The sequence below is a fragment of the Manis javanica genome, chromosome 15 (assembly GCF_040802235.1).
Source record: "Manis javanica isolate MJ-LG chromosome 15, MJ_LKY, whole genome shotgun sequence".
Classification (NCBI taxonomy): Eukaryota; Metazoa; Chordata; class Mammalia; order Pholidota; family Manidae; genus Manis; species Manis javanica.
The window spans coordinates 73,247,981-73,272,293 of NC_133170.1; the positions used below are offsets into that span (position 1 = coordinate 73,247,981).

At 45.8% G+C, this 24,313-nt stretch overlaps 1 long non-coding RNA gene across 2 annotated transcripts; it reads left to right on the top strand.

Annotated features, from left to right (window-relative positions):
- Positions 1–7,320: 7,320 nt before the first annotated feature.
- LOC140846549 (uncharacterized) lies at positions 7,321–15,598 on the top strand. Of its 2 annotated transcripts, none has more exons than XR_012125749.1 (3): positions 7,321–7,450; positions 9,784–9,853; positions 14,332–15,598. It is a non-coding gene; the product is annotated as an uncharacterized lncRNA (long non-coding RNA). The 2 variants fall into 2 exon arrangements; XR_012125750.1 differs by having other exon boundaries at positions 14,445–15,598.
- The last annotated feature ends 8,715 nt before the right edge of the window (positions 15,599–24,313 follow it).

Below are 24,313 nucleotides of genomic sequence, written 5' to 3' on the forward strand. Positions count from 1 at the left end.
GATGATTCTAAGTTGATGGCCTATTAAAGTCCGATTCCCATACACTCATTACTCACTTAGAAATCCATGCAACTCTCACAGAAAAGAAGTCCTAACTGTTCCCTGTGACTCTGAAGAGCCAGAAAGCATATTTGTCTTTTTTTTTAAATTCTCATCTCTCCCAGTATAGAGAAGAGAGAGCAGATATTTTTCAGATAGGCTGATTTTTTTTTAATCAAAAGGAAATTAAAGAACAGGGAATGATGTACATTTCTTATGGGGAGAGTGGGAGTTATTCCTTGCTTGTCTTAAAATAGCCTGACGGAACACAGCATTTGCATTATGCTCAGGGTCAGCTGCTCTGGGGACTGCAGCCCGGCCCAGCCCAGAGAAGGGAGCGAGGGGCTGAGTTCTGAGATTTACTGCATTAATGCTTCTCCAGTTTCTGTGGAGTAGCCACTGGAGAGAAGCTTGGCTGCGGAGGTAGTGAAAGAAACACATGCAGAAACACAGTATCAATAACTAAATATAACTCACATCTGAAATGCCTTTCACTGCACCCGGAGTGCTTTCCAAATATATTATCTCATTAAATCCATACTGGAGTGGAGGGAGGCAGGGTGCCCGCCCCCTCCTCTTCTGAGGGCCTGGACACTCAAAGCCCAGGTCTTTGGATTGCATGTGACGTATTCTTTCATCTGCACCTGTGGTCTTCCACGTGGCCGTACAGGGGACTAAGATTCCATGGAGGTGCCCTGGGGGGCAAACAGCAGGGATGGGCTAAGGCAACACCAGTTGCTGTAACAAACTGACCCCCAAATACCTGACTTGACACAACAGACATTTATTCCTCATTATGTGGAATCCCAAATGGGCGTTGCTGATTGGCAGGCAGCCTTTTGCACCAAGTGTGGGGAGCCTCCAGTTGTTGACTTGGCTTTTGACTCGGCTCACCTCTCTGCCTCAGCATCCGTTGCTTTTAGCCTACAGGTGGGGCAGGCTTTCGTGGGCCATCGAAATACCCCTCATCACTTCTACTGTCATTCACTGGCTAGAGCTCAACCACGTGGCCACCCTACCTATAAAGGAAGCTGGGAAATACAGTCTAGTGGTGTTACAGGAGGAAGAGGAATGGGTGTGGGAAGAGCCAGCCAGTCTGTTTCATGGGACCTGCCAATCCAACTTCCTGCTCCAAGCAGGACAGCTCCAGTTTTATTTATTTTATATGTTGCATTCTGTATAAGACTGAGTTGGAAAAAAAGACTCCAGGACTTTAAAAAAATGTGTCAAGGCTCTAGATCTGTGGTCCTTAGACAGGGCTGGTTATCTGGACCACTGGGGTAGGTGTGAAAACCATGGATTCCTGGGCTGCTTCCTTGGTGATTCTGATTTTGTAAATATGGTGTCCACAGTATGTGCGGCCAGTGTATATGCTAAGCTTCTTCCCTTGCCTTTGCAGATTTATGAACAGATTGGTGAAGGATGGAGATGGCAGATGGGCACAGTGAATAAAAGATAAGGGACAGAAAAAGGTGCTGGTGAGGATGTGGAGAAACAGGAGCTCTACGTACAGCCACTTACCAGAAGAGGCGAAGACAGACACGTTCTATGACCCAGCAAGTCCACTCCAAGTATATGTTCTAGAGAAACTCTTTCCCACACGCACCCATACACACACGTCACAGTGTACTGCGGGCATGATTGTCCGAATCTGGAAATGACCCAAATGCCCATCTAAGGTCAAAGCGATGGGCTATTGCATGTCCACATGAAGGAATACAATATAGCAATGAAAATAAATGAACTACAAGGATAAACAAGAGTACATGTGCATCTCCCAAACTTTCTGTCGAGCACAAAGCAGCAAGGGAAAAAAAAAGAATTTATGCACGAGTCCATTTATATAAAGTTCTAAATCAGGCAGAACAAAACAAAATAGTTTAGCGCTGTAGACATATGTTGCAAGACAATTAAAAATGAATATCTTAAGAAGATTCAGGAGGTTGGATACCTCAGGGAGAGACACACAAGGGGCCCCCGAGGCACTGGTTATGTTCCGCTTCTTAGGTAGGTGGTTGATAGGTGAGTGTTCGATTTTTAACTATTCTTATATTGACCTATATGGTTCAGGTCCTTTTGTATATGGAGGTCCTCTATCTCAGTAAAAGAAGATGGAAGGAAAGAAGGGCACATCAGTTCGTCCACATGGCTCAGGCCATACACAGATCAAGACGTCAAGAGAACAGGATCAAGATAATGGCCTTTGGCTTCAGAAAGGCCCAGATTCAAACCCCAGCTCCATCCCTACCAGCTGTGCATACTTGGACCAAATGCTTAGCCTGTGGGCCTCTTGGTTTCCTCATCTCCATAATAGATGAAAAACCTTCCTTTTAGGAGAAAATATAAGGTGTTTAGTCTCCTTATTGCTAAAAAATAAAAAATGTGTTTAGCAGAGGCACCACCCCATTGCAGGTGCTCAGTAAATTGCAGCCTGCCCAGGCAGTCGCACACCCTGCATGTGTGCACTTGACAGGCTGTTTCAAGACGGCCACTGCCCAGGACACTGTGGTCGCAGTCGCTGTACCAGCCTCGTTCCTGTCTGTGTTCTGTCCCTGTCTGTTTGCCCTACCTCCCCCTGTCCACTTCCTTCCAGTTAATGTCACTTGGCTGTCCTCCTCAGTGACATTTTGCCTTAGACAATTGTAGAAGGAGGTGTGCAGACACACGGACACTAGCCAGCCATGCCGCCATGTTGCCACAGTGCAGGTGGCATTCGGCTCCTTCACACCAGCATTGCCTGTCTGCCATGATCTCAAGGTGCATCTCAGGGGCCCCTCATACCCTTTGTCCTAGCCTGCTCTGCTCCTGGGGCATCACGCCTGTTCTCCGGCTCTGTCTTCATTCCTTCCTGTGGACCCTTCTCAGTTCGGCCAACACTGTTCCCAAGTCATACTCCCATCCACTTCGGCACCAGGCAACAATTCTGCCCCAGTTTGAAAATGGCTGGAAAATACTGACATTTCCCAATGATGAAGCTGTGTCTGAGCTGGTGTGGGTGAAGGCAGCCTTCACGTCTGGGGGCCTTTACGTTCCTAGACATAGGGCATTTGTTAAGGAGGCAAAGATACCCCAGAAGCTAGCTGTCTTGCTATCCTGAGGACCAAGCCCATTCTCCAGTCATGGCCTCTGCTCCCTTGTACCACGTTAAAGGGCCTCTCTGCAAAAGGGTTTAGGACAGTAGAGGCTATTGAAATATCTCAAACGCAGGATTACCAGAAAGGCATCTAGAGGATATTAAGGGCCACTACATGAGGGCAGGATTCTGTGGTCAAGAAAATTTTGGAAATATCTGGTTAATCACAATGCGAAAGATGCCTTGAACAATGCTGTACATCTGCAACTATGATAAAATTATGATAAAGAAAAAAAAAGACGTCTTCACTGCAGAACTTCTCAGAGCCTTTAATACGCTAATGTTCTCAGAAAATCCAATGGAGGGCTAGAAATGAAGCATTTCCCAGACTTGCCCCCAAACACTACTTTTCTCCAAAACTTAGGGGAAATTTGCTGTAGCTGGAATTTCAGATTGACAGCATACAAAACAAGACTCCTTGCTTTCGATGAGTCCTTTGGACAAGTTTCCCAGCTGAGGGAATGTGAGCCAGGCCCTGGTCTTTCTTTTTTTCCTCACTCTACCCAACAGCAAAATGGGTGCAGGCTCATTAAAAATGAGGCTGTCGGGGGAGTTTATTACACTTTGTTATGTGACCCTGGAAGGAGATGTTATCATTATCATCAAGGATACATAGTAGTGGGTGGCTTCACACCATCATGTAATTCCTGGATGACAAAAGGGATTCCCGTTAGATCATCTAACTGGTTGTTTTGGTTGGAACAGGAACATCCTGGCTGACCTAATCACATCCTTGGCTTTCGAGCCACACCTCCCCACAAGGAGCTCACAAGGCTTCGCTCGTATTAGGGTCAAGAGTCTTTCTGGAGGTGAGGGAAGAGGGCAAGGGGTGGTTTTCCCAGCTGCAAAAAATATTCCTCCCAGTCACAAGAGAAGCATCATCTTCTGATGTTAAATGGCAGCCCTCTCATGTAAAGAGTTAACCCTGCAGTGGAAATTACTCCAGCAATACCCAGGGGCTTAGATGGTCCTTTAGGAGGCCGCGGCTCAGTGCCCTGCCTCGAGGCATGGCCGCTTCCATGCCAGCCATGACGGATGCCTTCTCTTTGCCTGTAGTTCACTATACGCTGCTTTCTGCCCCCTGAAGACACACGGAGCAGTAGCCACGGAGGCTGCGCTTCCTGCTTTTCACCTAGTCGATGTGAAATCATGAAGGTAGAAATGTCAACCAACAAGGAAGAGCTGGTGACAAACATTCTCTTTAACTGCTGGTGCATGCTTTCCATCAAAAAGCAATATAGCTTGGCATCAAATGCACTCCCCCATTTACTAGCTGTGTAATTTGTGGCAAGTTATTGAAGCTGTGTGAGCCTCAGTGTCTCCTCTGTGAAATGGGGCGGTGATAATCCTAACTCACAGAGTCAGCGTGAGGACTTGGCCCAACCCCTTGGGAAGTGTTCAAAATGGCAGTCATCACCTTTGGCTTCACAGAAAGCCTGGGCATGAGAGAGGTGGCAAAGCCGGGACTGGAAAGACCCTTGTGACCACCGCAGGGCTCTTCAGGAGGCCAGTGGTATTAAACGTAAGAGGGGGATAGGTGCTCCTGTCAGTAAAAATGGTAAGGCAAAAAGGAATGGAATCAAATACCCTTGAAAAATCCCTGCCTATAAAGTAGGGTATGTAGGGTACTTTTGTGGACCACTCAGGTTGGAGAACCACTGAGTCAGACCATAGGAGGAAAGAAAAGAAATGTTTATCTACAGCTGCAGGGGCATTCAAACTATTCTGTCTCTAAGGAAGCGGGTCTCAACTGGGGGCGGTTTTGCCCTCTCAGGGGACATTTGGCAAGTCTGGTTATGGACACTCTCACGAACTGCCGTGGGAACGTCACCTTGCCAGCCAGGTGTCCTGGACAACACTTTAGCAATAAGTAGCAACAGCCTTAAAGTATGCATGCCCCTTGACTAGCAATTCCACTCCTAGGAATTCACCCCAAGGAAATAAGAGCGTGCTCAATGTGTTGCATAGCTCCAACCATACTTGCCACAGTTTTGGCAAAAAACAGCCAAAGAAGGGGACTTTTGGATGCCCAACAATAAGAGACTGATTGAAAAGTGTGATACTGACACACGGTATAGGCATTAAGAATGATGCAAAAGTGTGTGAACTGACATAGAAAGATGTCCTTTATGCACAGTGGAGAAAAAAGGCAGATGACCACAAAGTAGTGCAATACATTAGAGAAGCGTGTATGTCTGCCTATGTTTAGAAAGAAGGCTGATGGTCAATAAACGTGTGAAAAGATGCCTAGCTTCACAGTAATCAGGGAAACGTAGAATAAGATGACAATACCATGTTTACCCAAGAAACTGACCCCAGAATTAGACTGCTGATTTCCAGTCTTGTCAAGAGCCTGGGGGATTAGATTCTCTCATGCACTGTAAGGAGAAGTAATTTGGTACAGTCGTTTTGGAGGGGCATGTGACAATGTCCATCAAAATTTATATCAAGTGACTCGACAGCTTCATTTCTTTGAATGTTTCCCACCAAAGTACTTACACAAGGGGACAAAGATACACACTGTATATTAGTGATATATCGGAAACAATCTAAATGCCCATCAGTAAGGGAGAGGGTCTATAAATTGTAGTTTGTCGATGTAATGAAATGTTACCCAGTTGTCAAAGAGAATAAGGAATAGCTAAATGAGTAGGTACTGAAAGTGCTCTAAGACATACTGCTAGGTGGAGGGGAAAAAAAAGCAAATCAAAGAAACATACTCATCGCATGATCCTGTCATGCTGTTTGAAAAACAACTATGTATCTATCTATATGCACACGCATGTCTATAAATGCATGGACAGAAGTCAGATTCACACTGAACAGTTACTGGGGTCACGCTTCTGGAGAGGAATTGGGGGAGACATTTTCTGCTTTATATCCTACCTCTTTTTTGAGTGATTTGCATGCATTCATGTAATACCTAGATGAATTTTAAAAATAAACAAGAAAGAACCGTGGAGAAATGTTAACACTGGGTCTTTCTGGGTAGAGGGGTTTTGGGTGAATTTTTTAAGTTTCTTGTGGCTTGCTGGGTTGGACTCACACACACACACCAAGACAGGGCACAGGGTGCAAGAGCTTCTAGAGGTCAAAGGATGATGAGAACCCCAGGCAATGAGGTGGTGGAATAGGTGTCCTGGAGGCTGTGGTAGTCAAACACTGCCTGGCAGGAACGGGAGGGCTTTAATAGACAGGAAACCTTCCAGGAACCGAAACTCTATTATCTGGGCTGGTGATTCCAAGCTAGACAGCAGCTACCACGACTTAAGTGGCTTTCTTTGGCATCTATCCCTTGTGGACACGGAGACCTTTCTGTACATCTCAACAGGAAAAATAAGCGGTGTACCCCATCCATCTCCTAGATTAAGACCACAAACATAGGAGAGGAAACGCTCCCTCACGTGAAAACCCAGTGCCATCCACCCCCACCCCCACAGGCGGGTCTGCCATAGTTAGTAAAGAAATGAGATTTCCAAGGCCTTGCCCTCTGCCAGGTTTGCCATTCAATGCACGTCCTTATAAACGCAAACTGCTCTCAGCACATCACCTCCACCCTCAAAGTGACCGTGGTGGGTGGAGGTAGCTGTCATCATCACCATTATACAGATGGGAAAACTGAGATTCCAGCATCAACCAACTCTGCCAGTTGCAGAGAATGAATTTGAGTCTGGAGCACAGGGCACTTTCTCTGCATTACCTCTGCCTTGAACTGATGAGGTCAAGCCTCTGGGTGACGTTCTCAGAGCTAAGGAGCGTCCTGCCCTCTATGCGGTGGCCTCTGGGCTAACCCAGGTCAGACACAGGGACTCCATGTCTACGGATCAGAGTGTGTCCACACCAGCACTCACTGTCTCCTGCCTTTCCCATCCCAAACAGGAGCTGAACATGATTGCAGGTGTCCTCTACCCCTAAGGGCTTGCAGGCAGGTGTTTGAAGAACAAACAGAAGTTTGTTGGCCAAGAGAAGAGGAAGAAAGGAAATTCCAGGAATCTGGAACAAAACAGAACATAACAACGCCAGGCAGCGTCTGTCATGTGCTGGCTGGGGAGCTTGTTTTCATGGATCACCTCATTTGACAATCACCCAATCCTGTAAGACAGGGACCGTTTTATCTTCATTTCAAGTGACTTGCCCAGTGTGTGCGGCTCCAGGGGCCAAGGAGCAGATCCAGGTCTGTCGGGCTTGGAAGCACGTGCCTTCTGTCCACTCCCACAAAGCCGTGGCACTCAGGCAGGGTGGTTTGGCCCCCCAGAGGACATTTGGCCATGTCTGGAGGTATTTTTGGTTGTCACAACTGGGGGCCTGGGGGAGGCTGCTGGCATCTAGTGGGTGGAGCCTGGTGCTGCTTTACACCCTACAGTGCACAGGGCAGCCTCCACTGCAAAGCATTACCTGGCCCCCATGTCAGCAGCACCTGGTGAGACACTGCACACAGCAGGTGGGCTGCCAGCTGGCTGCCGGGCACCCAGTGGGGGAGCTGGCGAAGGCAGCACAGGAGATGACACCGGAGGGGGCGCTGGAGCAAGGCAAGGGGGCGCAACCCAGAGATAGGTAGGGTTTGAAGTATAAGCAGGTTTGTGCCTTAGGACTATCAGTGTCCTAAGCAGTGCAGGGGAGGACAACTTGGAAGAGAGAGGGGGAGCGGGGTGGCCAGCCCGGCTTCCATGCAGGGCCCAGGTGAGATTCGTGGGCAGGGGCGGCAGAGACGGCAGAGCAGCTCCTCGGAGCATCCGGAGGGTTGACACTGCATGTCCCACTATGAGGGATGGTACATTAAGCCCTCTAAATGAGAGTAGCGACCTGATTAGAGATGGAGGTCTGGGGCTCCCCCTGGGGATGCGCACAGATTAACACTGTTATTCAAGCAGCCTCGGTGGAGCGCTCAGCCGCGTTCACACCTGGCCTGAGGGCCCTGAAGCCAGTCCTCCCTCGCTCTCTCCCCTGCCCTTCCTCTCAGCCAGTCTCCTCCAGGTGAGGGCTGACCTGGTCCCCACCCCAACCCCGGTGCCTTTCCCCCACCTCCCAGCTCCGCACTAGGGGCTCTCTCAGGGGCCAGCTTCTGGGAGGGGGCCTAGAATTTATTCATGCTGGGGCTCCTGGGGCAGTCGTTTAAAGGGCTGAGATTAATTTTTTTTTTTGCCTAATTCTGAAGACAGGAGGCCCTGGAAACGGATCCCCAAGGACCCTGCCCCACCCCAAAACTGTGGGTTAGACCACTGGTTGCTTCCTTCAAATAGGCTTGAAACCTGGGGAGCCATGCTGGTGTGTGTGTGTGTGTGTGTGTGTGTGTGTGTGTGTGTGCAACCTTCAGAGCAAGAGGACAGCCTTACTGCATCTGAAATCATGCCATCATGTCAGCTCCCCAGAAGGTGCCCAGCAGACAGCTGACAGCCTGCCTGCTCTGAGCAATTTCTCCGAGTCTGATAGTTCCCAGAGCTGCCAGAGGAAGTCACGGCACCCTGGGACTCATCCCCTGGCCCCACCCTATTCTGCACCCTGACCTCACCCGCTAGGTCCCCTTCCGCAGCTGTCTCTTCCACGTCCTCTGAGCTCACCTTGGTAATTCCACCCCAACCTTCCCAGCGGGCGCTCCTCTGTGCTCCTTTCCCAGCCTTCACCCTCACAGGGGCTATGTTCTCTGTGCCTCTGTCTCCTCTCTAAGGCTTCCTCAATCCATTTAGCCCACGCTAGTCTCCAGGTATCTCCTACCACACTGGCAAGTTAGGGACGTGCATTTCTATAGACTCAAAGGATGTCCCTGGGGCAAGCATCTCAGTACATGGGTGAGCGCCACTGAACACGCACTGTCAATGTTTTGTTATTATTTTCTTAAATTCTCCAATATTCAAGGCCTCTATTTCTAAGAAACCACTAATCTATTTTTCTGTCTCTGTATTTCTCTATTCTGGACTTCTGTGTGTGGAGGGAATCATACAATCCTGGATCTTTTGGGGCTGGTTTCTTTCACATAGCATAATATTTTCGAGGTTCATCCATGTAGTAGCATGAATCAGTACTTCATTCCTTTTTATGGCCAAATAATATTCCATTTTATGGATACATCCCATTTTATTTCTCCATTTCTCCATCAATGGACATATGGGGTGTTTTGACCTTTTGGCTATTACGAATCGTGCAGCTATGAACATTCAGTTACAAACTTTTAAGTGGACATATATTTTCATTTCTTTTCTTTTTTTCCCCCTGCTTTCTTTTTCTTTTCTTTTCTTTTCTTTTGCTTTCTTTTTCTTTTTTTTTCCTGGACATATTTTCATTTATTTTATAATTTCAAATAATATCAGTACATGAAATAGTTGAGTGTATGGAGAGATGGGCACAGGTTTAACCAAGCCTTAAGAAATACTGCTCTAGGTAATAAGATGTCATCCTGACTGGACAGTAACCCTCCTGAAGGGCAGTGATCACATCTTACAGTTCTTTTGGGTCCAAGGAATTGCTCAGTGAGCTCTTGATGAGTGTCATGAATGACTAAATCAATTCGGAGTCTACAAATATTCACCTCATCAAGTACCTTTCCATGCCTGGGTTCATTTATCCTTCAAGGTGCCGGATACTGTGGAATGTAAATATTTGTGCCCATTTTACAGATGAGGAAACAGAGATGAGGGGGTGAGTTCTGCAGCCCTATGACTTTGAGGAGGTCTGGAAGAGCTGGAGGTAAGGCAATTTGATTTTTATTCTGCTGAGCCCCCCTATGGGATTTAGATGCTAAGGATTCTGCTTTAAGCAGGAAAATGTGGATTGTCCCAACAGATACACAATCTGGTATTCCTCATTTTACAACAGGACCCTTTATTATGTCAAAGAACTAAAGACCCCATTTCTCACCAGGTCCCTGGGGGCCTGTGTTTTGTGGGGCAGTGGGCTGCACAGCACATCATTTTATGCACAAGCTGGGCTTCCAAAGGAGTTGTAAGTCAAAGTTTTGTAAATTGGATCATATTTTAGAGAATAGATAAAAGAATAAGACTGAATCCTTGGGAAGAATCTGTGTGTGAGGTGATAATCAGAACCAGATTTATGATTTCTATAAAGACAAAAATCAGAGATAAATGTCAACAGTGCTGGAATCCTGGGATGATTAATTAAGAGCCTACCAGTGTAATAGGCACTGTCCTAGCTTTAAAGATGTTTTCTCATTTAAATTCCACACACATAGAGAAAAGAAAACAAAAAACACTTTTGAAGTAGGTGTTATTTATCTCCAGTTTAAGAGTTAGGGAAACTGAGGCAGGGGGCTATTAAGTAACTTGCCCAAGATCACAGACTCAGAGATGGGGCTGGGATTCTAACCAGGCCCACCCTTTTCTGGAAGCTCTGGCTCTTTTCAGGACCCAGTGCAGTAGTTGCTTGTTGTATCTGAGGTCAGGCTGCATGGCTGCAATCCCAACTTCATCCCTGACTCACTGTGCATCTGTTTCCTGGGCTGTAAAATGGGTTGCAAAAACCCTCCTGCACAGATTGCTGTGAAGTTTAACTGAGATGATTTACTCAAAGCACCTGGCACTCAGCTGGTGCTCAATAAAGGTTGGCTATCATCATGCTGACCTGCCCGTGATGGAGCTTCCATATCTACAACAGTACCTGTCAAGCACCTACAGTGCATAGAGCAGCCCAAGGCCCCAGTAAGCATTACAAGCAGACTGTGTTCCTTGGCTGTCCTGCCACTTAGTCACGTGGGACTTCTGCAAACTGCTTAACTTCTCTGAGTTTCAGCTTTGGTAAAAAGGGCTATCCACCCAAACGGTGATTGTGGAACTTTAAATGAATTACATTAAGTGCCTTAAACTACAATTCAAATGGCAGCAGTTACTACTATATGCTAGGAGTTTACACATGCTATTCAAAGTGGTCCTTAATCCCAGAACATGCTGTCCATCTGACATTGTGCATGTCCTGTAGATTATCTACCTAACAGCCATTCCTCTGCACACCCTCTGCTGATTTTGTCTGGGTGTACACCATTCCATCACTAGACCCAGAGGGAATGTGATAATTTGGGTCCTGTGGGAAGCAGATACCAAGACAGCATTAGACATGCAAGAGATTTATCAGGGAAGATGACTGTGAAGGATGAAGGGAGGGGCCAACAGCAGCAGGGAGAGCCCTTCGACTGCAATGCTGCTCTGACACCTAGGAAGGGAAAGAAGGTAGGAAGAGTGGGAACAAGGAGTCTCAGACTGCAGTGCAACTCTGAGAAAGCCTCCACCAGCCTGATGCGGAATTAAGGTTCCACACTGCAAAGAAATTACTTGGCTCTAGAACCCGCCACAGAGTCCAGTAAGAACAGGGTGTTTGCATGAACGTTATAGCACCTATAGGCTGTCAGACAACTACCCTCATTGCATCAGGTTCTCTTAGGGAGATCTAAGAGGCACACCTCCAAGGCCACCACAGGTGCATGGCATCAGCCCAAGTCACTCAGAGTGATTTCACTCCCCTTGGCAATGCTTGGTTTAGGTAAGAGTATATGATGTGCCTGGACATATCAAACACATGGGAAAGTCTACTGGGGCACTTGTCACAAAAGCGTATTTTCCTCTTTCACTTGGTGCAGCTCTATGGGGATGTGATGTCTGGAGCTATGGCAGCCACCTTAAGATTGTGAAGACAAACAGGAAGACAAAAGCTAGTGCACTCAGGAAGGAAGAGAAGGGAGATGGAAGGAACATGGGTCCTTGGTGACATCAATATGTCCCTAAATTAACCACCCTGGAATATCCCTCCTCCAGAAGTTAGTTATGTGAGATAATAAATCCCTTATCAGTTAAGTTATCTATGACTATGAAACAATTGCCCCCCTATGTTATAAACATGGCAGCTCTTAACAACAACAATTTATGATCTCACAGTTTGGAGAGCCAAGAATCTAGGATCAGCTTAGCTGAGAGGTCCTGGCTCAGGGTCTTTCACAAGGTCTCAGTCAAGATGCTAGCCAGGACTGCAGTCATACAAAGGTTTGTCCGGGGCTGGGGGTGTCATTTCCCCAGAAGGCTCACTCACATGGCTATCAGCAGGAGGCCTCAATTCCTCCCAATATGGGCCTCTCCCTAGGACAGCTTGAACATCCTCCCAACACAGCAGTTGACTTTCCCCAAGATGAGTGACCAAAAGAGAGAGACAGGAAAGTGCCACAAGGCTTTTCATGACCTCATCTCTAAAATCACACACTGCCACGTCTGCCTTTTTCTATTCATTAGCAGCAAGTCACTTAGGCTAGCTCACGCTCAAGAAGAGAGAAATTAAGCTCCACCTTCTAATATCAAAGAATTTTTGTAGTGAATTGCAGTTACTTGTAGCTGGGTCTTCTTTGCCTGTAAAGATCCCAAAGTCAATGTTCCTAACAGCACATGACACTGCCAGCTTGGGCAGGAAACGGTGCAGGAGGTAAGGCAGACCCACATTCCTCGGAAGACTTTGCAACTCAGAAACTGTCCAGTTCCATAGGAATCTCAGAGTGGGCCTGCTTAAAGGTAGGCATACCTGCATAAACATGTCCTACCTAAAAATAAACTTAAACCTAGTAATTTATTAGCAAATATTAAAAATATACAACAAAGTGTAAAGAATAACAACTTGCATGAATCACCACCCAGCTTAAGAAATAAAACAATACTCACGTGATGGAGGGCCCCATATGTTCATATAAGCCGATAACATTGTTTTCCTCACCCCCAGTGGAAACAACTACCCATATTTCAGTGCTTTTCCTGTGACTTTCTTTATATTTTAACTGCACATAATGTAGGCCTATGTAATATATGGTATTGTCATACATGTTTCTAAGCTATGTAGAAATGGGATCATACTGAGCAGATTCTCCCATGAGTTGCTTTTTTCTCTACATTGTATAAAACTCAGCCACGTGAGGATGGGAAGGAATTGGAGCCTTCATACATTGCTAGTAGGGATGAATATGGTGCGGTCATTTTGGAAAACAATCTGAGAGTTTCTAAAAAAAAGTAAAACACAGAACTGCCACATGATCCAGAGATTCCATGCCTAGGTATATATACTCAAGATTTTTAACACAGATGTCCACACAAACACTTGTGTGTGGACATTCACAGCAGCTTTACTCATCGTAGCGAGAGTGGAAACAACCCCCATGTCCATCAGCTGATGAATGGATACACAAAACATGGCATATCCACCCAGTGGGAGATTCAGCCATAAAAAGGGAGGGAGCACCGATCCATGCCACAGCGTGGATGAACTCGGAAGACGCGATGCCAAGTGAAAGAAGCCAGATGTAAAAGGCCACATATTGATGTGAGTCCATTTATATGAAATGTCCAGAACAGGCAAATGCATATGGACAGAAAGCACATTAGGCGCTGCCTGAGGGCTGGGGGAGGGGAGGAATGGGGAGTGACAGCTAATGGATGTAGGGTTTCCTTTTGGGGTGATGAGAATATTCTGAAATTAGAACTGTAATTATATAACTGAATATTATATACTAAAAACCACTGCGAGGAACACTTCAAAGAGTGAATTTTATGGTGTGTGAATTATATCCCAGTAATGAAGTTAATAGGTAGGCCTGGTCATCTGTGTTTACTGCTGTATAGTAATCCACTCGTCTCTCCATTCTCCTGTTAACCGACATTTGTGTGGTTTCTCACTTTGCTGCTATTTCGAGCAGTGCCGCCATGAGCATCCCCTGCATATTTCTTTGTGTGAGGGTCTCTTGGTGGTACATTGGGAGGAGTGTGGTCGCTGGTGTGCACAGCCTATGCATCACTGACCCTGCACCACCCCTCTCTAAAACTCCTGTGGATCTGGGGAGAGGAGACAAGGAACCCTTGGCCCCAGCAAACCACCTGAGGTCTCAGAAAATAGGGCAATCGAAATGGAAAACAAATAGCACAAATCAAGTGGTGGGCTGTTTCCCCAGCTGCCGTTCGGAGACCCACCGGATGGGCAGCAGGGCCTCCCCGCCCCAGAAAATATTAACAGCATTTAATGAATATTCACAAGGATTCATTAAACATTTCCCCGTGTGGCTGAACAAAACAGTGTTCAAACCCCCAAGCCATTAACAAAAAAGGAAGAAGAAATATTACAGGGACGATATGCACAAGCTTAAAACACCACAGGCAAGAAACGGCTTCTCCTTCTTCTTTTAAATGCAGCTTCATCTCTCATCTCACTGGTGTTTAAAATGGGGCCAGGGTCCTCAGTCTCTGTGACCCCTTTGAAGGGACAGTCCTGATTCATGTCATGATGAATACATGTTCTACGCCAGGTACACAGAAGAATGCCTTTGTCCCCGCGGACATACTGAAATGACACTCTGCTGTTGGAAAGGGCTTTTCGAGGAGCTCCCTCCTTGGATCCTCGAGCTGCCTGAGGGGGCGGCCCAAGGAGCACTGTCACCCAGGGCTGCACAGACAAGGAAACAGTCCACATTCTTCGGCGGAGTCACCCAGGGTCACTGTGAGACAAGGCGACTATGTCCTTGGGGCCTTGACCATCTCCTGAGGAAAGGTGTCCTTGTGGCCTCATGACCTTGCCACCCTGATCATAGACAAGTGGACAGGCAGGGGCCTGACACCAAGAGCAGGACTGAGGGGTGGTCTTCTATGAGAGACCACAGGAGGTGCCCCCGCCGCACAGTGACCAGTGAGAGAGACCTTCTCTCTGGGGGAATCAGAGGTTAAGACATGGAACAAATGGGAGCATGGGCAGAGGTGGACAGACCCACAATGCACCGTATGACCTACACTTGGAAGTCACACACTGTCACTTCGCCACCTTCCAATCCTTAGGAGTGACTTATTAAGCTTGGCCCACACTCAAGGGAGAATCAGGCTCCACCTTTTGAAAGGAGGAGTATCAAAGAAGTTGTGAGTATTTAAAACCACCCCAAGGCCCATATCATATTACTGGAAAATGGTGTGAGCAGGATTTCTCGATCCACCTATTCCACAAACATCAGTCCATTCATTCACGTGCTGTATCTTTGCTTTCCAGTATGGTGGCCATTAGCCGCATAGGCTACTGAGCACTTGAAATATGGCTAGTGTGCCTGAAGAACTGTATTCTTAATTTCATTTCACATCACTTCACTTAATGTTTAAAGCTATTCATTCAACTGCAGGAAAACTTGTATGTATGTTTGGAAAAACCTGGGTAAGTGAACCTACTCTCTCTGTAAATTTGATGACATCTAAACAGTATCAAATATTTTTTATGAAAATTTAACATCCTAATTGAGATGTGCTGAAATATAAAATACACACTGGATTTTCGTGACTTAGTTTGAGTAAAAAGAATGTAAAATATCTCATATTTTCTTTTAAGTTTTTTACATATTATATTTTATATATTACTTTTTTATATTGATCACATGTTGAAATGATAATGTTTAAGATATATTGGGTTCAATAAAACATGATAACAGAAATCGTCTTACTGGTTTCTTTTTATTTTTTTGAATGTGGCTGTTAGGAAATTTTAAATTACATACATGGCTCTCATTATATGTCTGCTGACAGCACTGTGTGGCTTACGAGGTGTTATGGATTCACAGCTGCTACCTTCCTGCAGCGTACAGTCAAAAGGGAGAGCCAGCTTTTAAGTAATTAATCTGAAGAATAATGAGTGAAGAATGAGTGTCGCAAAGCAGAAATCAGGGAGCTGTATGTTTCACGGGGGACCTAACCCACATTGTTCTGTCTCCAAAGCAAGCCCGGGATGCTGGGGAAGGAGAGAGCTGTGGGGCCCAGCACTGGGATCAGCCAGTGGGAGGGGGAAGGTAGAGGTTTTGTGCTGGGAGGAGGGCGTGGTGGCAGCTGTTTGGTTCAGGACCAGAGGAAGCGCTGTGCAGGAGCACTGCCACTTCGATATGCAGGTGGGGAGGCCACAGGGAGGGTGGGCTGCCGTCTGCTGTCAGGTTGGCACTTGCCGGTTCTGCCTACGCACTAGCCAGGCTCCGGAGACCTCAAGGGGGCTTTCTGGGTGTGGCCTCCTGTGGCTGTGCTGGAAAGCACCTGGGCTCCGGGGAAAGTTAGAACTCTGACCCAGGGCTCCTTCTCAAGCACAAGCTAAAAAGTAACTGACAACTACTCTAGGACTAGACTTTAATACCCACACTCCTTGGTCCCTGCTCCTGGCCAATGTGATGTTCACAGTAGCTGCAAATGATTCAAATTCCCCTGTCACCTCCCTCATCCCCTTGCCACATCTTTCCTCCCTCAAATGTACCCTCCATATAGTCAGCTAAATTCTTACCATTCCTAAGGCACACCAAGCATGTGCTTGCCCCAGGGCCTTTGCACTTGCTCTAGCTTCTTCTTAGAACACCTCCTTTCAGTGTTTACATAGTTGGCATCTTCTCATCATTTAGGTGTCAGTTCAAGGGTCACCTCTGTCCCTGACCACCCTTTCTAAAGTTACCTCCACACCCTGCCTCTTTACGGGGACTCTGTCTCATTTCCCTTTTAGATTTCCATTCATATTGTACTCCTCACTATCAGAGATTATCTGCTTCACTCACCAGTTCATTTGCTGTTTGTCTCCTCAACTAGAAAGCAAGCTCCCTGTCCAGGGCCTAGGTTAGTTCCTGACATGTGCTCAAAAAATACTTGTTGAATGAGTTCATTCATCTTCCTAAAACTCAGATCTGAAAACAATTATGGAGACCTTATAGGAATGTGGACAAATGTTTATGATGAAATGCTAAGTTAAAAAAGGATATTCACGTATAAAATAGGTAAGCGCAGGACAAAGAAGGAAATGCACAAGTGGAAAACAGCTGTATGTTGGGGGTGTAGGACTATAGGTGATTTCCATTGTTCAAACTTTTATTTAATACAGTTAAACTGTTTTCTAATGACAGCATTATTAAGATATAATTCATATATCCTAAAGTTCACCCTTTTAAAGCACACAATTCAGTGGGTTTGGATATATTCTCAAAGCTGTGCATAGATCTAATTCCAGAACATTTCATCACCCCACAAAGAGACACTGTACCCATTAGTCACTCCCATTCTCCCTACCCACCCTTACCCCCCATGCAGCCCCAGGCAATAAGTTATCTACTTTCTGTTTCTATGGATTGCCTATCCTGGACATTTTTTATAAGTGAAATGATACAATATGTGGTCTTTTGTGTCTGGCTTCTTTCACTCAGCTTCATGTTTTCAAGGTTTATGTATGCTGTAGCATGTGTCCCTGCTTTATTCCTTTTTATGGCTGAATAATAATCCATTGTGGAATAGCCACTGCAAATATATTACATTTTATTTATTTATTCCTCAGGGGGTAGATATACAGGTTGTTTCAGTTAGATTGTTTTTACCATTAAAAAAAAAAGGTGAATTGGGTTCTTCTCCCTGTAGCTCTACAAATATGATGTTGTTCCCCTGTTCTATCATCTTTTGAGGCTTCCCAGTGCTTGCAAGACACCGTCCAGCTTCATCTGCAGACCACCAGCCCCTGCCTAGCTTTCCAGCATATTCTCAAGCTCCTTTCCCTGAGTTCCTCTGAACTCTGTTCCACCTACTAGCCATGTACCACTGGCCTCCGTGCCTTGGCCAAAACCATCCCCTTTCTCACTTTCTGGTAAAGTCGCCACACTCTGCAAAGTTCAGCTCAGATGGTACTTCCCCTGCAGACTCCTCCTGTCAACGTTCTCTGTCTACAACTCAGTCCACTCCTAAAGGACTTACTGTTTTTTTTTTTAAGAACATAATGTTTATTAAACTCCCCCCATCACCAAGTTCCCCCCACATATCCCATTGCAGTCACTGTCCATCAGCATAGTAAGATGCTGTAGAATCACTACTTGTCTTCTCTGTGTTGCACAGCCCTCCCTGTGCCCCCACACACACATTATACATGCTAATCATAGTGCCCCCTTTCTTCCCACCCACCTTATCCCCCTCCCTTCCCACCCTTCCTCCCCAGTCCCTTTCCCTTTGGTAACTGTTAGTCCATTCTTGGGTTCTGTGAGTCTGCTGCTGTTTTGTTCCTTCAGTTTTTGCTTTGTTCTTTTACTCCACAGATGAGTGAAATCATTTGATACTTGTTTTTCTCCGCCTGGCTTATTTCACTGAGCATAATACCCTCTAGCTCCATCCATGTTGTTGCAAATTGTAGGATTTGTTTTCTTCTTATGGCTGAATAATATTCCATTGTGTATATGTACCACATCTTCTTTATCCATTCATCTACTGATAGACACTTAGGTTGCTTCCATTTCTTGGCTATTGTAAATAGTGCTGCGATAAACATAGGGGTGCATATGTCATTTTCAAACTGGGCTGCTGCATCCTTAGGGTAAATTCCTAGGAGTGGGATTCCTGGGTCAAATGGTATTTCTATTTTGAGCTTTTTGAGGAATCGCCATACTGCTTTCCACAATGGTTGAACTAATTTACATTCCCACCAGCAGTGTAGGAGGGTTCCCCTTTCTCCACATTTGTTGTTGTTTGTCTTTTGGATGTTGGCCATCCTAACTGGTGTGAGGTGATATCTCATTGTAGTTTTAATTTGCATTTCTCTGATGATTAGTGATGTGGAGCATCTTTTCATGGGTCTGTTGGCCATCTGAATTTCTCCTTTGGAGAACTGTCTGTTCATTTTCTCTGACCATTTTTTGATTGGATTATTTGCTTTCTGTTTGTTGAGGTGCATGAGCTCTTTATATATTTTGGATGTCAACCCCTTATCGGATCTGTCATTTATGAATATATTCTCCCATACTGTAGGATGTCTTTTTGTTCTATTGGTGGTGTCCTTTGCTGTGCAGAAGCTTTTCAGTTTGATGTAGTCCCACTTGTTCATTTTTGCTTTTGTTTCCCTTGCCCAGGGAGGTATCTTCATGAAGAAGTTGCTCATGTTTATGTCCAAGAGATTTTTGCCTATGTTTGTTTCTAAGAGTTTTATGGTTTCATGACTTACATTCAAGTCTTTGATCCATTTTGAATTTACTTTTGTGTATGGGGTTAGACAATGATCCAGTTTCATTCTCTTACATGTAGCTGTCCAGTTTTGCCAACACCAGCTGTTGAAGAGGCTGTCATTTCCCCATGGTATGTCCATGGCTCCTTTATCATATATTAGTTGACCGTATATGTTTGGGTTAATATCTGGACTCTCTATCTGTTCCACTGGTCTGTGGGTCTGTTCTTGTGCCAGTACCAAATTGTCTTGATTACTGTGGCTTTATAGTAGAGCTTGAAGTTGGGAAGCGAGATCCCCCCTGCTTTATACTTCCTTTTCAGGATTGCTTTGGCTATTCAGGGTCTTTTGTGGTTCCATATGAATTTTAAAACTATTTGTTTCAGTTCATTGAAGAATGCTGTTGGTATTTTGATAGGCATTGCATTGAATCTGTAGATTGCTTTAGGCAGGATGGCCATTTTGACAATATTAATTCTTCCTAGCCAGGAGCATGGGATGATTTTCCATTTGTTAGTGTCCTCTTTAATTTCTCTTAAGAGTGTCTTATAGTTTTCAGGGTATAGGTTTTTCACTTCCTTGGTTAGGTTTATTCCTAGGTATTTTATTCTTTTTGATGCAATTGTGAATGGAATTGTTTTCCTGGACTTATTGTTTTTTTTTTATTCTTCTGCCTGTTTCCTGCCTTAGCCTATGATAAGAGTACCTTCAGGGTCTCACTCGTCTTTGCCTCCCTGACACCTACATGGTCCTTGGCACCCACTGGGCACTCATCCAAGTGCAATGACTGAATGAATGAGTGGAGCTGGGATCCACTGTGATACCTGAGCAGGAGGCCAACAGTACCACCCTTTGGCAAACAAGACATCAAAGTGTCAAGATTAAGAGAACAGGTTCTGGAGTCAGATGGATTTAGTTCAAATCCTGACTTGACTACTTGCTAGCAGGGTGGCTGCTGGGAGATGATTTCCTCATCTTTAAAATGGAGATAACTTCTCCCACCTCATGGAGTTGTGCAGATTGAGAGCAGGTGAAACACTGAGATGTGGAGCAGTTGTTTAATAAGTGTTGTTCTGAATTGTGGTATAAAATAATAACAGACAATGTATCATTTTAACTGTTCTTAAGTGTACGGTTCAGTGGCATTAAGTGCATTCACAGTAAGTGTTTTTATTATGATGATGATGATGTCAGAAGCCTTAATGGTGTGAATTTTCCCAGAGATGGGACATGGTCTCCCAGAGAACCAGTCATGGACTCTAAGTCTCTGCTTTACCTGAATTTCACCATCTCAAGATGTCTGGGAGGTTTTATCATTCCCATTTATACTGGAGGCTCTGAGAATGCTAATGACACATCCACAGACACTCAGCAAGCAAGTGGCTGAGCTGGGACAGCCCCCGGATTCAGGGATCTTCCCACTACCTATCTACAGTCACCTGCTGGGTTGTGATGACCCCTTTAAAAAGCCACTCAGATTGCTTCTCTGACGTTTGGACTTTGGCACTGGGAGGGCGGTAGCTGAATGGGAGAAGAGGTGGCGCCATTTCCAGACAGGTGGGTGAGGCCAGAGGCATCGCCATCCTCAGCTGGAACCACACATCCCATGTGCAGTGATGGGCAGAGGCCAGGCCCTGTCGAGCTGCTGATGTCTTTATGTGGCTGGGACTGACTCCACTGCGGCAGGCCCAGCGTGCACCGCCCCTGTGACAAATGATAAAGATCTCATTCAGCCTATGAGATCCACTCGAGGAACTGAATGGAGACAATTGAAACGCACTGCACACCAGCCGCTGAAGCCAAAAGCCTGCAGATTCTGCTGATGGAAGGCCTTCTGTATGGATTTGCTGATCCTCGAGAATCTCAGCTATCTGGGCTTTTTAATCGAGTCTCCCAGCCTCCTCGCACGATATGGGAGTGCAGGAATGAGAGAAAGACCTGTCTGGTTGAGTCCGCAGCCCCGAGAAGGGACGGGTGGCTGACACTTGGCCCATCCAGTTTCATTGTGGAGACTAATTGTGATTGCTGTCTAATTCTCCACTGCCTCCTGGGGACACTTTTAAAGGGGCCCCTTTCCCCTATTCCCTCTACCACAGGGATGAATATTTGCCTTTGCGATTGGAATCCCCCCTACCGCCATCCTCGCTGTATTTTAGCAACTCCAGAGAGCCCGACAAATGCTGATTAACCAGCTAATTGCAGTTACAACTGACCCCTTGAGTGTGTGAATGAATGTGACAAGTGGCTGGTGACATACTCAAGTCACTCATTTGTGTCGCTGAGCCTACCATTTGACTGTGCACTTCTTAGTGAAAGAGTCTCTCACACCAGGTGATTCCGGTGCCTTTGGAAACAATCATGAAATTGGCTAATGGATTTAACAGTCACGGCATGCACAGGGAAAGGATTAAAAACCCCATGGAGACCTGACCTACTGCTTTCTAGGTGCTTGTGCTATGGCCACACCAAACCAGCTATATTCCAGCCTCCTGTATAAAAAGGCTTTCCAAATGAAAGGGACCAGGCAAATAAATTGCGGTACATGTGCAGAATGGGATGGCCTGCAGGCCTTCAAAATGGAGAGGTACCTCTTCCCCACCTGGTACAACTCACCTAAATTCTCACCTGCATATCTTTGCATATGCTGTTCCCTCCATCTAAATGCTTTTCCATTTTTCCCAATCCCCCAGCACACATGTGTTTGGGATACCGTAAAATGTCCAGAAGATGAGCTGGCTCTTACTGCTTTTCCCTCCCCTTGGGTTCACCAAGTGAGCCGGCTACCCTGCACCTGGGGGGTGGGGTGTAGGGAATAGCTGGAAGTCGGGGGAGGTTAGCCTTTGCATTTAGAAAGAAGAGGTCTACAGTGAATCATTAAGTGAAAAAAAGTAGGTTACAAGCAACATGTCTTATGACCCAATTTTTTGCACATAGGAAATCCTACATTTACATGTTTTTAGGCATAGAAAAGTCTGGAAAGGTACATAATGCATGAACAGTGATTACTTCTGGGGAGTCAGGGCAGTGAAGTAGAACATATGAACGGAAACTTTTTGCTTTTCATTTTCAACTTTCTTAAGTGTTTATTTTTTTTCCAGTGGACACTGTATTAATTTTATAATTAAAATTTTAATAAAGACTTTTAAATGTGCTTGGGGAATAGAATAGCTGTGCTTCCAAAATATTTGCAATTGGCCTTTGTTACAGATACAGCAAGCTGTTAGTTATCATGTTGGGTGCATGCATTTTATTTCTCCAACCAGACTGCTGAAGAGGGCAGGGGCTGGACCTAATAGCAGTACTGATACCAGAAGTCCCAACACTAAGCCCACCATTTGCTGAGCAATAAATGTGCTATATACATTGTCTAGTTAATTTCAGTTACTTGTAAGTCAGATTCTCTATGATGTCCTGGGCAGGCAGAAGGACCGATAAATATTTTTGATTGAAGAGCGTGGCTGGTAATGCTTTGGAGAAATATACGATTGGGGTTCCCTTATTTAATTGTGAACACTTTTATACTTGAGCAGGACTTTAAAATGTCTCTCCTAACAAAAGAGACAGTAGGTAGTAATGCAGAGGATGAGCTCTACCCCCAATCCAGACCAGAGTTCTAAGGCATGAATTCCAGAGCACACTAGATCATGTGCCTCAGTGTGTGTTCTGTGGAACCCCAGTCCTGCACAATGGTCTGAGAAAAAGAGTTCTATGATTTGCAAAATGCTTTTCACTACTGACCCTCTTGGAGATGCATATGCTTGTGAACACATTAAAGGCTCTGAAAAGTCCTGCAGTAAAGAAGCAGGTTTAACTTTGTTCAACTCCAAATTTTTCCAGATCATTTGATCACAGGGCCCTTTGTTTCATGAACACTTTTGGACATGTTTCATGGAATAAACTTTGAAAAACGCTGCCCTAGAATGTTCTCAATCAGCTGCCACCAAGAAATATTTGATCCCACTTGGAGACAGATCAAGGCATCATTCCTGGGCTTGAAATGGTCAGTACTGGGTACTCCAAGTTTTCTCCAATCTTGTCATACCCCAAAGACGGCAACAGTTTTGTAGCGTGGATGGAAGCAAGACACTGTACCTTACAGCTGCGTAGAGGGTGCACCACACTGCCTCTTGGTGCTTTCTGAAAAGATGGTGAGCTCCCTGCTTAGCACCCTGTGCCCGGGTCCTTAAAAAACGAAGTGAGATCCGGGGCTGGACAGACCTGGGTTTGAATACTATGTCTATCGTGGACACACTGTGTGTCCTTGGGTAAGTCCCTATACCTCTCTGAGCCTGTTTTCACATTTAAAAATGGGGATAAGAATTCTTGAAGAACTGTTTGAGGAGTAGACGCACTATATAGGGGACGAGAAGCGAGAGTTTTTGTCACTGCCCCACCAGTCACGCACTCCCGCTGCTCTGCTTATCTGTGGGACTGAGTCTCTTGGCTTGTCTCTGATTTTACCCCACACACACACTCAGAGTGCTCTCGGCGCAGGACCTTTGGGGGCTGCGGAGGTATAGGCCTTCCAAAGACACTGCAGGGAAACATGAGAGATGTAAGATTCACGGGAATAGAGTGAAAACTCCAGACTGGAAAGAAATCAGTTCACATTGCTACAATGAAACCAACACATCATGAGCTTCTGAAAATCTTCAAAGTGCATTTAAAAATAGATAAGAAAAAGAGAATAAACGATTTGCACTGTTTGAGGCAGATACAGATACAAGCATGAGCTCCAGAGTCACCCAGCTCTGAATGAGAGTGTCAGCTCAATGGCGTCGTTGCTGGGCAACTCTGGGTAAGCAACTAAACCTCTCTGAGGGTCTGCTTCATCCTGTGTCAGACGGAGAGAAAGAGGAGAACCAAACTTCATAGGGATCATGACGTAAATACATGAAACTGCGGGCAGAGGACCTGGCCCAGGGCCAGCACCCAGTATCACTATTATTAAAACTACTGTTTATTTTTACGCACCGGGTTCTCGGTTCCTTTTGCGGCTAACTCCTTTCCCTCTCCTTTCCTTCCTTCCCCTGACCACCTCCCCTACACCCTTTTTCCTTTTCCATCAACACACAACAAAAAGGCCGTGCACGCTGCTCAGGCGCACAAGCATTTTCGAGGAGCGGCGTCACGGTCAGCGGCCGGCACCGGGAGCGGCTGTCCCAGCGCGGGTCCCCGCGCAAGGTTACCGGGCGGCGCTGTGAG